We start from the raw sequence: 13,082 nt of genomic DNA, 5'->3' as shown, positions 1-13,082 counted from the left end.
TTCCCCTGGTTTAGTTATTTTGGTTCTTTGCCCTTTCCATAAATTTTGGGACTAACTGTTTATATTCATAAAACTACTATATATTTACACCAGGATTGGGCTGTGTGGCCCAATGAAGTCATTGTTAGGTGCAAACCTTCCAGTTTTGTTTGCTTTGTTCATTTGCCTATCCTTGACCTTTACCCCCCACTGGCAGGAAGGCAGGCACATAGAGAGTACACCATTTGGCATGCTGTTTGCTAATCAGATTCTCACCTGTCCACTCCATATTTGCTTTTGTCCAAAGCTTTTCTTGAGTCCCACTGTGAACACAAAGTTGTGCCCATGATCCTGCTGTGGTGTCTTCCCAGAAGAGTGGAGCTCAAGGGAGACTGGGAATGGAAGAAGCAAGAAGTTCTGACAATACCAATTGTTTAGGTAATTTTTTAACATCCTGATTTAAACTTACAAGTTCAATATATTTAAAGTAATAACCCAGGGCCAGTCAAAGGATAGTTCAGTAGGTAAACATGCTTGCCACTAAACCTGACAATCAAAGTTTGATTCCCAGAACTTACATGGCAGAAGGAGAGAAATGATTCCTGCAAATGGTCCTCTGACCATCACTCACAAACAGTGGTACAAGCATACATGCATTCACAGACACACACTCACTGAATGAATGAATTAATGTAAAAATTAAAATAAGAACCATGGACAGGCGGTGGTGGTGCATGCCTTTAATCCCAGCACTCAGGAGGCAGAGGCAGGTGGGTCTCTGTGAATTCTAGGACAGCCTGTTCTACCCAGCGAGTGCCAGGACAGCCTCCAAAGCTATACAGAGAAACTCTGCCTCAAAAAAACCAATAGAAAAAGAAAACAAGAATTATGAAACAAAGACAGTAGAGAAGGAACAAAGACTAGTATGGAACACTCAGTGCTGTTGTGTGGACATAGAGTGTCTTCCGGCGACTCAGGTGTTAAGGATGTGACCTTGGGTCACTGGGGCATGCCCTCCAAAGCAGCTGTGGGGAACTGACTTCTTTTCCCTTTGCTCTCTTGCTATGAGGTGAATGGGCCTCTTCTGTGGTTCCTACCACTGTGTCTCACCACAGGCCCAGAACAACAGGGCCAATCAGCCATGGAGTGAAACATCCAAACTGAGACAAAATAACCCCTCCCTCTTTCTAAGTTTATCTCATTACCAGACGGTGACTAACATACTTACAGCAGAAACAAACTTAATTGTATAATTAGCGCAAGGAAAAATACTCAGCCACGTTTAACATCAGAGAAATGATACATTAAGACATAATTGTAAACTGTGATTCTAGCTACTTGGAAGACTGAGGTGTGGGGATAGGGAATTCCTGGCCAGCTTGTGTACCATAGTGAGACCCTTCTCAAAAAAAAAAAAAAAAAAAAAAGTGAATAAAATAGATACAATTTTATATTAACCAAGTTAGCAATAATACTGAATTTTGACAATTGAATGAGAAATACAAACTCTTAATACTTGCCAGCTGGAGTATAAAATGAGACAATAACTTGAAAGGCAGCATTGACTAGTCAAGTAGAAGGTGATAGAATACGACATTCCCATCTCTAAGTTGACATCCTAAAGAAACTCTCAAAACTGTGTGTCAAGGCAAAATATATATATAATATATATATATATATATATATATATATATATATATCACATGTGTGCTTGGTGCCCTGGGAGTTTGGAAGAAGGCTTTGTTTTGGATCCCCTGGAACTGGGGTTATGGGTGCTTGTGATCTGAGCCCTGCTCCTCTGCAAGAGCAGCAAGTGCTCTTAACTGCTGAATGAGTGAGTTAGTGAGTTGGACCAGAGAGAGCCCTTCATGTTGATATTAATAGTCTTTTTTTTTTTTTTTCCCCGAGACAGGGTTTCTTTCTGTAGCTTTGGAGCCTATCCTGGCACTCGCTCTGGAGACCAGGCTGGCCTCGAACTCACAGAGATCCGCCTGCCTCTGCCTCCGCCCAGCTAGTCTTTATTTTTTAATTGAGGAATATACACACAGAGATGCTCTGAATCATACATACTTTTATATTTGTCTGTTCAATAATAAGATCTCTTCTAAATCCGCCAAGATGAAACTATATACCTTTGTAACTATAGATACAGCTTTCCCATTTCTTTTCCTTTTTATTTATTCTTAATTTTATGTTTTTGTGTGTTGTGTGTTTTGTGTGTGTGTGTGTCTGGAGGCTAGACTGGCTAGGCCCACTGGCCAGCAAGCTCTGGGATCACCTCCTCTCTCTCTCTCCAGAGCTGACATTACAGATGTGTCCTGCTGTGCCTGTATCCTGGCTGAGTGCTAAGGATCTGGACTCAGGACCTCACGTGTTCCAACAAGCATTCTACCAAATAAATGAGCCAGCTCCCCAACCCTCAATAGTTTTCTTTAAGGCTGGAACTTGTAGTGCATAATTTCAGTTTTGGTTTCAAACTCCAAATCCTGAACAACAACAACAAAAGCATTTTTCAGTTAAAATAAAAAATAACTAGTTTGGGTAGTTAATTTTAAGGGTTCTTAAGTGGCATTAAAACCCTCATCCCAGTTCCTTCAGTTTGAATGTAAGGCCACTATCCAAGAAAAAAGGGAGTTCCATGCTGGGTTTTATGTTTTGAAGCTGTAAGAGCCCCATTAAAAATTAGCCACTGCAGGAGGCAGGCAGCATAGGGTCTGCTTCTCCAAATACCAGAGTGCATACCAAGGTTGTTATGTTGTTTGGGAGATAACTTTTAGTTGGGAAAACTTCAAGGGGTTCACTGTAAGTTCAATTACATCTGAAGCAAAATAATTTATTGTAATTTATTAGTCGTTGAATATCCATGGCACTCCCCCACACGTCCCAGCTCCCTTGCTCCTAGGTGGGTCTGTTTGAGGAGTTATGACATGAGCCAAGAGTGGAAGTGACATCTGTCACTTCTGGGACAAAGCACTCTTTGGTTCCTTGAAGGCTCTCTTTTGTTCTTTGCCATAGCAACCACAGAAGCCAGATGAGATGGAGGATGAGGCAGGACACCTGCAGCTAACTTTAAGTGAGTGAAAAATAAGCCCCAGCAAGCGAAGCAGGAAGTTTGGGGATTGTTTACTATCTATGCCAGCTAATGTTTGACAGACTATCCAATACAGTCGCCATGTCTGTGACCGCAGACAAGCATGCAGACTGTGAATAGTAACATTTCTCTAAGTAACATATCTTTTGTTAAAATGTTTCATGGAAAGGGAATTCTTGCTTGTTTACATCTTTAGTTAGAAAAGAGTCCAGTGGAAACTATGTCAGCTGTGGTTGACACAGGACACAGTCAAATTTAGTCTTACTTAAGATCCTGACTCCATCTGAATGACTGGGTGACCAAAACTATTTTTATCCAGAATAAATCCATTTTCTTTGTCACACAGACGAAGACAGTATGAAGAATAACACAGCGTCTTGTTTTCAGGACCAAGTGACTTACCTTATATTTCCCATTAATTTCCCTTCACTAAGTTCCTCTTAACTTTCTCAAAGGCAATGAACTAATTTTAATTTGTTGCCACAGAATTGAAAATAAAAAGTGAGATAACTTGCTCTACAATATACAGCAAAAATCTGTAGCAGCCAATGCCATAACTTTTGTTACCTGTGTCTTTAGTGTCCGTGAGAGTGAGAGGCTGCATCAGAGGAGGAGATGGGGAAGTTGAAATTAGACTTTCATTTCCAAGGATGATATTAAGTAATTAAGTGTTCCCATTAAGGGAAGCTAGAGAGAGCTGGAACAGGATGTCAAAGCTGTCTTACAGGAAAGAGAGTGCACAGCAGTGAGGAATAGCCAGTCTGCTGTCATGGAGAAGGTGTTTGTCTGCCGCCATCTGCATGGACTGGTGCCATTTTTGTCTTGAGAGTGTCCAGTAATCCTGATCAGTGCTTTTGGGGCCCAGGGAACAAAAGTTAGCATCTAGAGCCCATGCTGGCCAGGGTAAGTGCCCATGCAAAAAAAGGGGCATGCACAGGATATGAGTGAGAAGTGGATAGACCAGCCGTGCAGCTAGATTGTAGTTATGTCCCCAAGTACCTGGCAGAAGACAAACTGTCTTTGGAAAAAGAGACTATCATTGTAGACTTCCAGTTATTTTTACAAATCATTAAAAATACAATTGTCAGAACATAGGGAAATGTAACCAAGCATATAAAAAATTAAAACACCATAAACAAAAAAAAATAAGTAAAATAGACTATAGAAATGAGCCTGCAGTGATTTCAGAATTAGGTCATAAAGCCACTATTTTAGTCAAGTTCAGATAGGTTAAAGTGAAGATTGGCAATTTTTATTTATTTTATTGTATTGGTTTTTGTTTGTTTGTTTGCTTTGTTTTAAGACAAGGTTTCTCTGTCACCCTGGCTGTCCTGGAACTCTGTAGATCAGGCTGGCCTGGAAGTCAAAGATCCGCCTGCCCCTGCCTCCAGCCTGTCTCTGTTTCCAATGCTGGGACTTAAAGGCATGTGCCACTATACCCAGCTAAGCGTGGCTGTTTGAGCAGAGGACTAACTGTCAAGTATTAACCCCACATAGTCCAACACTCACAGGGGAGAAAGGGTATAGCTCGGTGCTAGAGTCCTTACCTTTCATACATGAAGACCTGGATTTCATCTCCAGCACCCCAACCCCCATAGAGAAGAAATACATGCCCAGCAGAGTTTAAAAGAATCAATTAGAAATTCTAACCATAGAAATGAAAGACTAAATTAAACAAACAAACAAACAAACAAAAACTAATGGGGCTGGAGAGATGGCTCAGTGGTTAAAAGCACTGGGCTGTTCTTCCAGAGGATCAGGGTTCAAATCCAAAGAACCAAGCTCACAGCCAACTGTAACTTTAGTTGCAGGGGATCAGACTACCCTTCTGAACTCCATAGGCTCCTACACGCATGTGGTGTACATACATATATTCAGGCACACACACACCCATCAATGAAATTAATAAGAGAGAGAGAAATAAACTCATGAGAGGCTAGAGGATAGTTCAGTGGGTAAGAGGGCTTGCTGAGCAACCTTAAGGTACTGAGTTCAGATCTCCACACCCATGTGAAAAATCTGGAGGTGACTTCACGATGCCTTTTATCCCAGTGCTATAAAGGGTGGAGGCAAGAGTATCTCTGGGGCTTGCAGGCTGGTAGCCAGAGGGTCAGGTTCTGGGAGAGATCTGTCTCAAGGAATGAGAGAGAGAGGGAGGGAACAAGGCACCCACTGTCTTCCTCTGGTGCATACGCTGTTCTCGGGCACTCACACACATAAACAGAAACACCTTTAAATGCAGGGTTTTAGAATGAATTATGGATAGTTCAAGACACCATTTAGAAAGAAGCACAGGGAGAAAAACAAATGGACAAAGGAAAGTGACAAGGTGGAGTGGAAGTGTCTAACATGCTGAACTGTCTTTTCAAAAGACCAAGAGAACCAGGCAGAAGCAGTGTTTTAATGAGGCATTCCTTTGAAGCTCTTCAGTTTCTAGACATCAGCTCACAAATGCAAGGAGACAAGTGAATGGCTAGAACACGTAAGAAAGAAGCCACACATAGAAACACAGCACAGCAACAAACCGAAGGCAACCAGAGGCAAAATGTTTACCTTCGTGGAAGGAATAGTTTGACTGCCAACTTCTGAGCAGCAACTGTAGGAGCCAAAATCCTAAGCAAGGGAGCTTTCCATGTTGTTGTGAATATCTGTCAGCTTAGAACTATATATTCAGTGAAAATCCACTCAAACACCAGAACCAGCCTTATTTCTGTAATTAAATGCATTCCCCCAATCTGATTTTCCTGTCTCTACCTCCAAGTGCTAGGATCACAGGTGTGTACCACTCTTCTTGGGCTTTATGCTATGGGTAGAAAGTACTCAGGGCAAATCTTACAGAGTTGCTTTTTTTTTTTTCCCTCCCCTGCTGGCTTCTGAACTTCAGGTTCTTGGTTAGTAACATCAAGGAACCAGGGTAGAGTGAGACAGGACTGGAAAAGAAGCCAACATGACTGCTTAAGAAAGTTCTCAGTTGGCTGACATTTTTCTACAAAGGTTTGATGTTCTTTAAAGCTAGTGAATTTTTTAAAATGGACCTCTGAAAGGGAATTTTCATAATTCATGAATATCCATAGTTTTTATTGATTGGAAAGAGAATTTTAGATTAATTTCTGTATTTCAGTGCTTTTGAGACAGGATCTTACTATGTAGCCATTGACCTGCGTGGAACTCACTGTGTAGACCAGGCTTAGCCTTGAACCCAGAGATTCACCTGCCTCTGCCTCTTGAGTGCTGGAATTAAAGGTGTGTGATGCCTGGCTAGAAATATGGTTTTTGTTGTTGTTTTTGTTTGTATGTTTGTTTTGAGACAGAATTTCTCTGTGTAGTCCTGGTTGTCCTGGATAAACCATGCTGGCCTCACACTCAGATATCTGCTTGTCTCTGCCTCCTAACTGCTGGGATTAAAGGTGTGTGCCATTACCACCTACCCAGTGATAAGCTTTTAAAATCACATTCTAGATACCAAATTCTAGTTGCATTTGGTATAAATGTGATTTCCACTCTCTAACTTGCTTTTCCTTTCTTCATGGGGGTCTTGATAAATATGTTACTAATTTTAACATAGCTAGAATAGAATTCATCATTCCTTCCTTTAAGTTAATACCCCTCTCCTTGGTCACTTTTTTATTAGACATGCCAACCCTTTTACTGTGTGTGTGTGTGTGTGTGTGTGTGTGTGTGTGTGTGTGTGTGTGTGTGTGTACCCAGTCCAGGGCTTCACACATTTCTCATTATTTTAAAATCCAGGTCTAGGATCCATTGAGGTAGCCTGGTGGATAAAAGGAAGCCTAACAATGTGAGTTAATCCTCAGGACCCACATGGTGGAAGGAGAGAACCAGCTCTCACGAGTTATCCTCTTCACATAAGCTCTGAAACATGTGAAACATGCGGAACACGTGCCCCTTCCCCCCACCGCTGCTGTCCCACCACCACAGTAAGTAAAAATAAAATCTGAGTGTAACTGTATACTATTGAGCAGAAGTTGGTGGTTTAACCAGCATCCATTTTCCTCTTCTTCCCTAATTACAAAACAAACTTGATGAGAGGTTTTAAGGAAAAGGTAAATCCTAAAATCATAGGTTGTTTGGCCAAAGACACCCCACTCTTGATCTGCTGAATCAGAATTCTTGTAATGGAACTTGGATGTGTAGAATTTTTAAAAGTCTCACACGCCTGTAAGGATTCATTGTGCTTAAGATTGCAAAGCAAAACAGAAAAAGCAAGCACAGTGCTTAGGGTGCTGCAGAAGTCAGGGGATGCTGCTGCCTGGAAAGCACACTCTGGAACAGGGTCCACAGAGGGCACAGGCAAGAAAAACATGCTGGGTTTGGCTTGTGTCTGCAGTCAGGAGTAAACTAAGAGCACTACCCCACAGAGGTGAGGATAGAGTTCAGGGCGTATGGCATGGAGGATGAGGAGTGGGGAGGAAGGGAAAACATTTAAGCAGGGTGGATGTAATGAAAATCACTCTGCTTAATGAAAAAATTTCAGTTTTTAAGATTTGTGAAGGTACACGTTTAAATTTTAAAGTTGAAGGAGAGCACAGAGACCCTCTGTCTGAATTCCATCTGATAGTTACATTTTCTCCCTGTGTGTAGTAGCTAGCAAACAATGAACTCCACATTCCAAAGAGCTAGAAGTATTTATGAGAGTACTCACCCTAAAGAAAGGCTGAGTATTTAGTGAGATAAGCATGTTCAATCTGATTGAAATATCACTTAGTACATTAAATGTATCCAATGGTGCATGTGGACTATATTACGATTTCATATATAAGTAAAAATGAATTAGATAAGATTTCAGTGAAAGTTCTTTCTTTTCACAGGCTCAAACCCCTCAGATTTCACTGACTGACATGGTTGAGACAGGAAGACAGGTGTCAGCTGTGAGGGAGTGTCCTCTTACTAATAAACTTATTTAATGGCATTCCAAAGGAAATGATGAAAAGGGTCTAATTTGATCATTTGTTTAGACCCTGGGATCAAATTTAAATGAATAGGACAGTGGACAAACAGCTGTTGGGGAGCAGCAGGAGTCAGAGAGAGAGGAGGGAGTGGGGAGAGGGCTAACCAAAATTCAGAATGCATGAAAAAGCCTTAAGGAATCTACTACTTTGTAAACCAATTTTACAAAGGTGTTTGGGTGGAGGCGCCCTGCATGGATGGGTAACACGGTTCCCAGAAATCCAGGCTTTAAATGAAAATCCCAGGCTAGGGATGGGTTGTTGGTCAAGGAGACCTGGCCCCCAAATCAATACAGCTATTGACATTACTCATGGTGGCCCACCAGAACTAGGTGGTAACACCATACTACTAAGAGCACACATGCTCTCTCTGCTAGTAGGATGGAGAGAAAGCTAGAGCTAAGATGGAGGCTTATTCCCTGCTAGCTAGCCTTCATAGTGCTAAAAACATTTGGGTAACCAGGGAAGAAAAATATTAACCGATCTTACCCAGCTATAGAACCTGCAAGCTATGACTTGTAAGGCAAAATGTACTCAATGTTGTAATAGTGGTATGGCTGTTTGGGGGTGACTAACCACTTTCTGCTTGCATTTTGGAGGGATATCATGCCTGGTATAAAACTAATCAATAGACTATAGTGGGGGAGACCATAGGCCCTAAGCATCGTGGTTATCACTGTCGATTTACTAAATGAACCTGTTGTGCCCACCAGACTGCCTTTTAAATATTTATATTCTTGTCATAAGCTAGTGCTACCCGAAGCCTTGGTCAGAGAAGCCTGTTCTTGCAGTGGTGTCAGAGACTGGTCAAAATGCTGAGAGTCAGTGTCTGCTGAGTCATCAGCCCTAAAGGAGGCACCCTCACCTCCAAGGCTCAGAGAACATCAAAGAATGGAAAGAATGCAAACCAGCCTTCTGGACTCCACAGGGCCACTGTACTCACACCCCTCCACCCAGCACCAGTAACCTGTAAAAGACCAGTGCAAGATTAGGCCTGTCAACGTTCCAACATGGGGAGCGGAGGGACTTATTCGACCCACCTCCTTTGAAGAGCTAGTCGTAGTTTATGGTGTAAGAGAGATGTTTTCTTCTGTGGAGTAGCCACTGGTAAACAGCCTGATGAATAAACCCTGTGCTCATTCATGCAACCCTAGTGGGACACACATCAAAGTGAAGGGGCCCTAGTTAAGAAGAAGAAAGGATTCGCTGAGGGAGGGGAGGGATGAGAGAAGACAATGAGATCAAATACATTATAGACATCTATGAAATTATCAGGAATAATCCTAAAAAGAAATGCCTATTCTTCCAGAATGAGTCGATCCTTTGTTTTAGCTTTTACAAGGAATTATAAAACCTCAGATTTTAGCTGTGTGATTTTTAATGTCAACCTCAAATAAAAAAATTTGAGAAGACGTCATTTCGGGACTATTTGGGTTGGAAGTAAAAGATGTGCCGTTAAAGGTGGCTCGGCCCCACCCATAATGTGCCATTTAAGATGTCTAGAAGCTCTGGGGGTGGCTGGTTCTTCTAGTGTCTTTCACGTTATGGCCACAAGATGGCGCCAACGCTCAAACTATCACTTCAGAGAGCCGTGGCGAAGGAAGAAAAGCCAGCAAAGGGGCTTTCTCTTCGTTCCAAGTCTCCCTAAGTAGAAAGAAAAATGGAGGCTCTTTGCAGAATTCCTGGGCAACTTCATCACAGGTCCCTTTTTAGGGACGGAGAGCGCCCTGCCTTTCTTACTGTGCAGCTGAGCTCTGGGTTTGCACTTCCGGAGCAAATGGGGCTTTTATTTACATATTTAACGTTTTTGTTTGTTGTTGTCTTAATCAAGGAAGATGTGGGAAAGAGCTATTGGATAGGCTAGGGATAGTGCCTGCCAGAGGGGCTCAGGAGAAACCGCAAACGCCAGATTCCCCGCCTCATGTCAACGTGTGAGCCAAGGCCGATTCAGAAATGGTTTTTCTTCCTTTGATAATGACTTATTCGCTGCAGTGACTTAGAAAAATGATTGAACTAAATTCCCTGCCACCAGAGACTTGATGTATATAGAGATTAACAATAAAACTATTTTTAAAAGTCATTCCTTCTAACCCAAACTTCTTACTCTAGCTCTCACTGAGTTAGTTGTACGAATCACCTCCAATTTACATATTATAAAAGAGAGCCTTACATGGAGAATAAATCATTTTCAAACTAGACATTCCATCTAAAACTGACAGTAGTTGGTTCCCAGCACGTCTTTTATGTCTGACATGCTTTTAGAAGAGTAATCATGACTCTCGGAATAAAATTTTCTTCTCAAAGCTCTTTTTTTTTTTTTTTAAAGAATAAAGCAATTATTCTTTCTTTTTGAAATTGCATGTCAAGTCCAGAAACATCGACTTCTTTAAAATATTAATGTGGAGTGACTGGGGTAATTTTGTCTTGCATGCTTCCCACTTTCCTTCAGTGTCCCTTGCTTGTTTTGGCAGACCCTTACTCCTACTAGAGTTCCATTGCACACCAATTATCCCAAGCTACAGCTGCCCACGGACAGCTGTTCTCACTGCCCTCCATGGAGCCTCCACTTCCGTGGGAACCTTGCCTTCCTGGTGTGGCTACCAAGCTGAGGCTTCCCGCCTGGCTTGGGCACAGAGCAGTTCATCTGCTCAGACTGACTGCTGGACAGTTGCATCTGGAGCCAGTGAGAAGTACAGGGTGGAACCTGGCACCAAACAGCCTATGTCTTGCTAGGTTTGTTTCCGGGAGGGGACGTGAGCCTGGGAATTGCTATTGCAGTATTGATAATTTGAACGGGAACCAGTGTGTGAGGAAAGCTGAGAGGGGGAAGCAGGGGAGGAAGTCCTGGGCTTTACTTTGTTACATAACCCAGAAAACTCATGTTTTGCTTAAGCCTCTGTTTGGCTCATGAATTTTCTTGCACGTGACCAAAAGAGTTCTAAGTTATACAAGAAAAGTCTCAGACACTGACTATTTCAAAAGCTAATATAGAAAACATGTAGGGAACGAATTCATTTATAACTAATATTCAAAATTTTTAGTCTACCTCACTACATAATAATGATCACTTGTCAGAGAAGAGTTTAAGTTAGCACTCTCTGTAGTATATGTTTAATGCAACCTAGTCTCTGCAATGATGATATGCCCTAGGAGCAGATTGGGCATGCATATTTGTTTCCTTTTTGAATCATAATTGTTTTGCAATACCATGGAATAAGATAATGTTGGCCACATCTAGGAATACTGATAAATTATTGGTATACATAAACGTCTCTTTCTGAAGTGTCTGATGTGTAATTCTCAAGTTTCTCCCGCCATTCCTTTTCTCCAGCAGCACCCTTGTAGGAGACAGACACGGCAGACTGACACAGCTGTTGTGACCACACTCCCCATGCCTGGCTGAGGGCCATTTGAGTCTGGAGATGAAGAGCATTGTGGAGAAATTTTTCTCTGCAGAAAAGTTCCCAAGTCAATACTGCCAGCTTTCCCCTTGGTCCCCCACCCTCACCCCTTGGAGCTGAGGCCTGAACCCAGGGCTAATCAAACCACTGAGCTAAATCTCCAACCACTCCCTTGGTGACTTTTGTCACTCTCTACCTGAGGTGCCCAAACCTTGTCAAACTGTAAGAAACCTTTTGTGACAGGCCATGATGACACAGGGTAATGCCAGTGGGTAACCAGTTTATCCACCTGGAAGGATCCCCAGATACAGGCCCAGTTTGTTTATTTTTTTAATTTGTTATATGCATGTGTGCTTTGCCCGTATACATGTCTGTGCCCCGAAAGCATGCAGTGCCTTGGAAGTCAGAAGAGGTGTCAAGTCCCCTGGAACTGGAGTTATGGGCAGTGGTGAACCATGATGTGGGAGCTGGGAATTGAACCTGGGTCCTCTAGGAGATCGGCCAGTGCTCTCAGCTGCTGAGCCCGCCTCACCAGCCCCGTTTCCAGTTTATTTCTTAGGCACAATGGGAAACATGACAATTTTTGTCTCTTTTTGCTACTGAAGGACACATTAATTTTGCTATTGATTAAAGTTATCTCCATAAGCAACTCCCCTGTTGTAGATCATACAACTATGTTAGTGGTGCTACCTCAGGGCCCTGAGTTTTATTTTTAATAGATAATAGTTCACAGGCCTCTAAAGTCAAAGGAACAAAGTTTCCTTCTCATTTCCATCCTCTATATGTGCATTTCTTCTCCCCAGAGGGGACTTGTCTTAGTAAGGGTTCTGTTACTGTGATGAAACACCGTGACTGTCCTGTTTAGGGTTACTGTTGCTATGATGAAACACCATGACCAAAAGCAAGTTGGGGAGGGAAAGGGTCTGTTTGGCTTACACTTCTACTTGTGGTCTGTGGTAGTTTGGATGAAAATGGCTCTCAAAGGCTCATAGGGAGTGGCACTGTTGGAGTAGGTGTAGCATTATTGGAAGAAGAGTGTCACTAGGGGGTGGGCTTTGAGGTCTCAGATGCTCAAGCCAGGACCAGTGTGGCTTTCTCTTCCTGCTGTCTGCTGAAGTGGATGCAGGACTCTCAGCTACCTCTCCAGCACCTCTGCCCATGTGCTTACCATGCTTCCTACCATGATGACAATGGACTAAACCTCTGAACTGCAAGCAAGCCCCAATTATGTGTTTCCTTTATAAAAGGAAACTATGTTGTGGCCATGGTGTCTCTTCAAAGCAGTAGAAACTCTAAGACTTGGTTCATCACTAAAGGAAGACAGGGCAGGAACTCAAACAGGGATGGAGCCTGGAAGCGGAAGCTAATGCAGAGGCTATGGAGGGGTGCTGCTAACTGGCTCGATCCCCATGGCTTGCTCAGCCTGCTTTTTTGTTTTTGTTTTTGTTTTTGTTTTCTTGTTTTTCGAGACAGGGTTTCTCTGTGGCTTTGGAGGCTGTCCTGGAACTTGCTCTTGTAGACCAGGCTGATCTCAAACTCACAGAGATCTGCCTGCCTCTGCCTCCCAAGTGCTGGGACTAAAGGTGTGCGTCATCACCCAGCTCAGCCTGCTTTCTTATAGAACCCAGGACCAGCAGCCCAGGGATG

The 13,082-nt window shown here is 42.6% G+C and overlaps 1 long non-coding RNA gene across 4 annotated transcripts in view; it reads left to right on the top strand.

The window, feature by feature from the left end:
- LOC103160777 overlaps positions 1–12,587 on the top strand; it is a 37,482-nt gene extending 24,895 nt beyond the window's left edge. For 2 of the 4 annotated variants that reach the window (XR_003486956.2, XR_003486960.2), the window contains 3 exons: positions 287–417; positions 6,818–7,005; positions 8,782–10,114. This is a non-coding gene — a long non-coding RNA (uncharacterized LOC103160777). Of the gene's footprint in view, positions 1–286; positions 418–6,817; positions 7,006–8,781; positions 10,115–11,365 lie in introns of those variants that run through there. The other 2 variants (XR_003486958.2, XR_003486957.2) reach the window with 2 other exon arrangements.
- The last annotated feature ends 495 nt before the right edge of the window (positions 12,588–13,082 follow it).

The sequence above is a fragment of the Cricetulus griseus genome, chromosome 7, assembly GCF_003668045.3.
Source record: "Cricetulus griseus strain 17A/GY chromosome 7, alternate assembly CriGri-PICRH-1.0, whole genome shotgun sequence".
Taxonomy (NCBI): Eukaryota; Metazoa; Chordata; class Mammalia; order Rodentia; family Cricetidae; genus Cricetulus; species Cricetulus griseus.
This window is presented reverse-complemented; position numbering and strand designations above follow the sequence as displayed.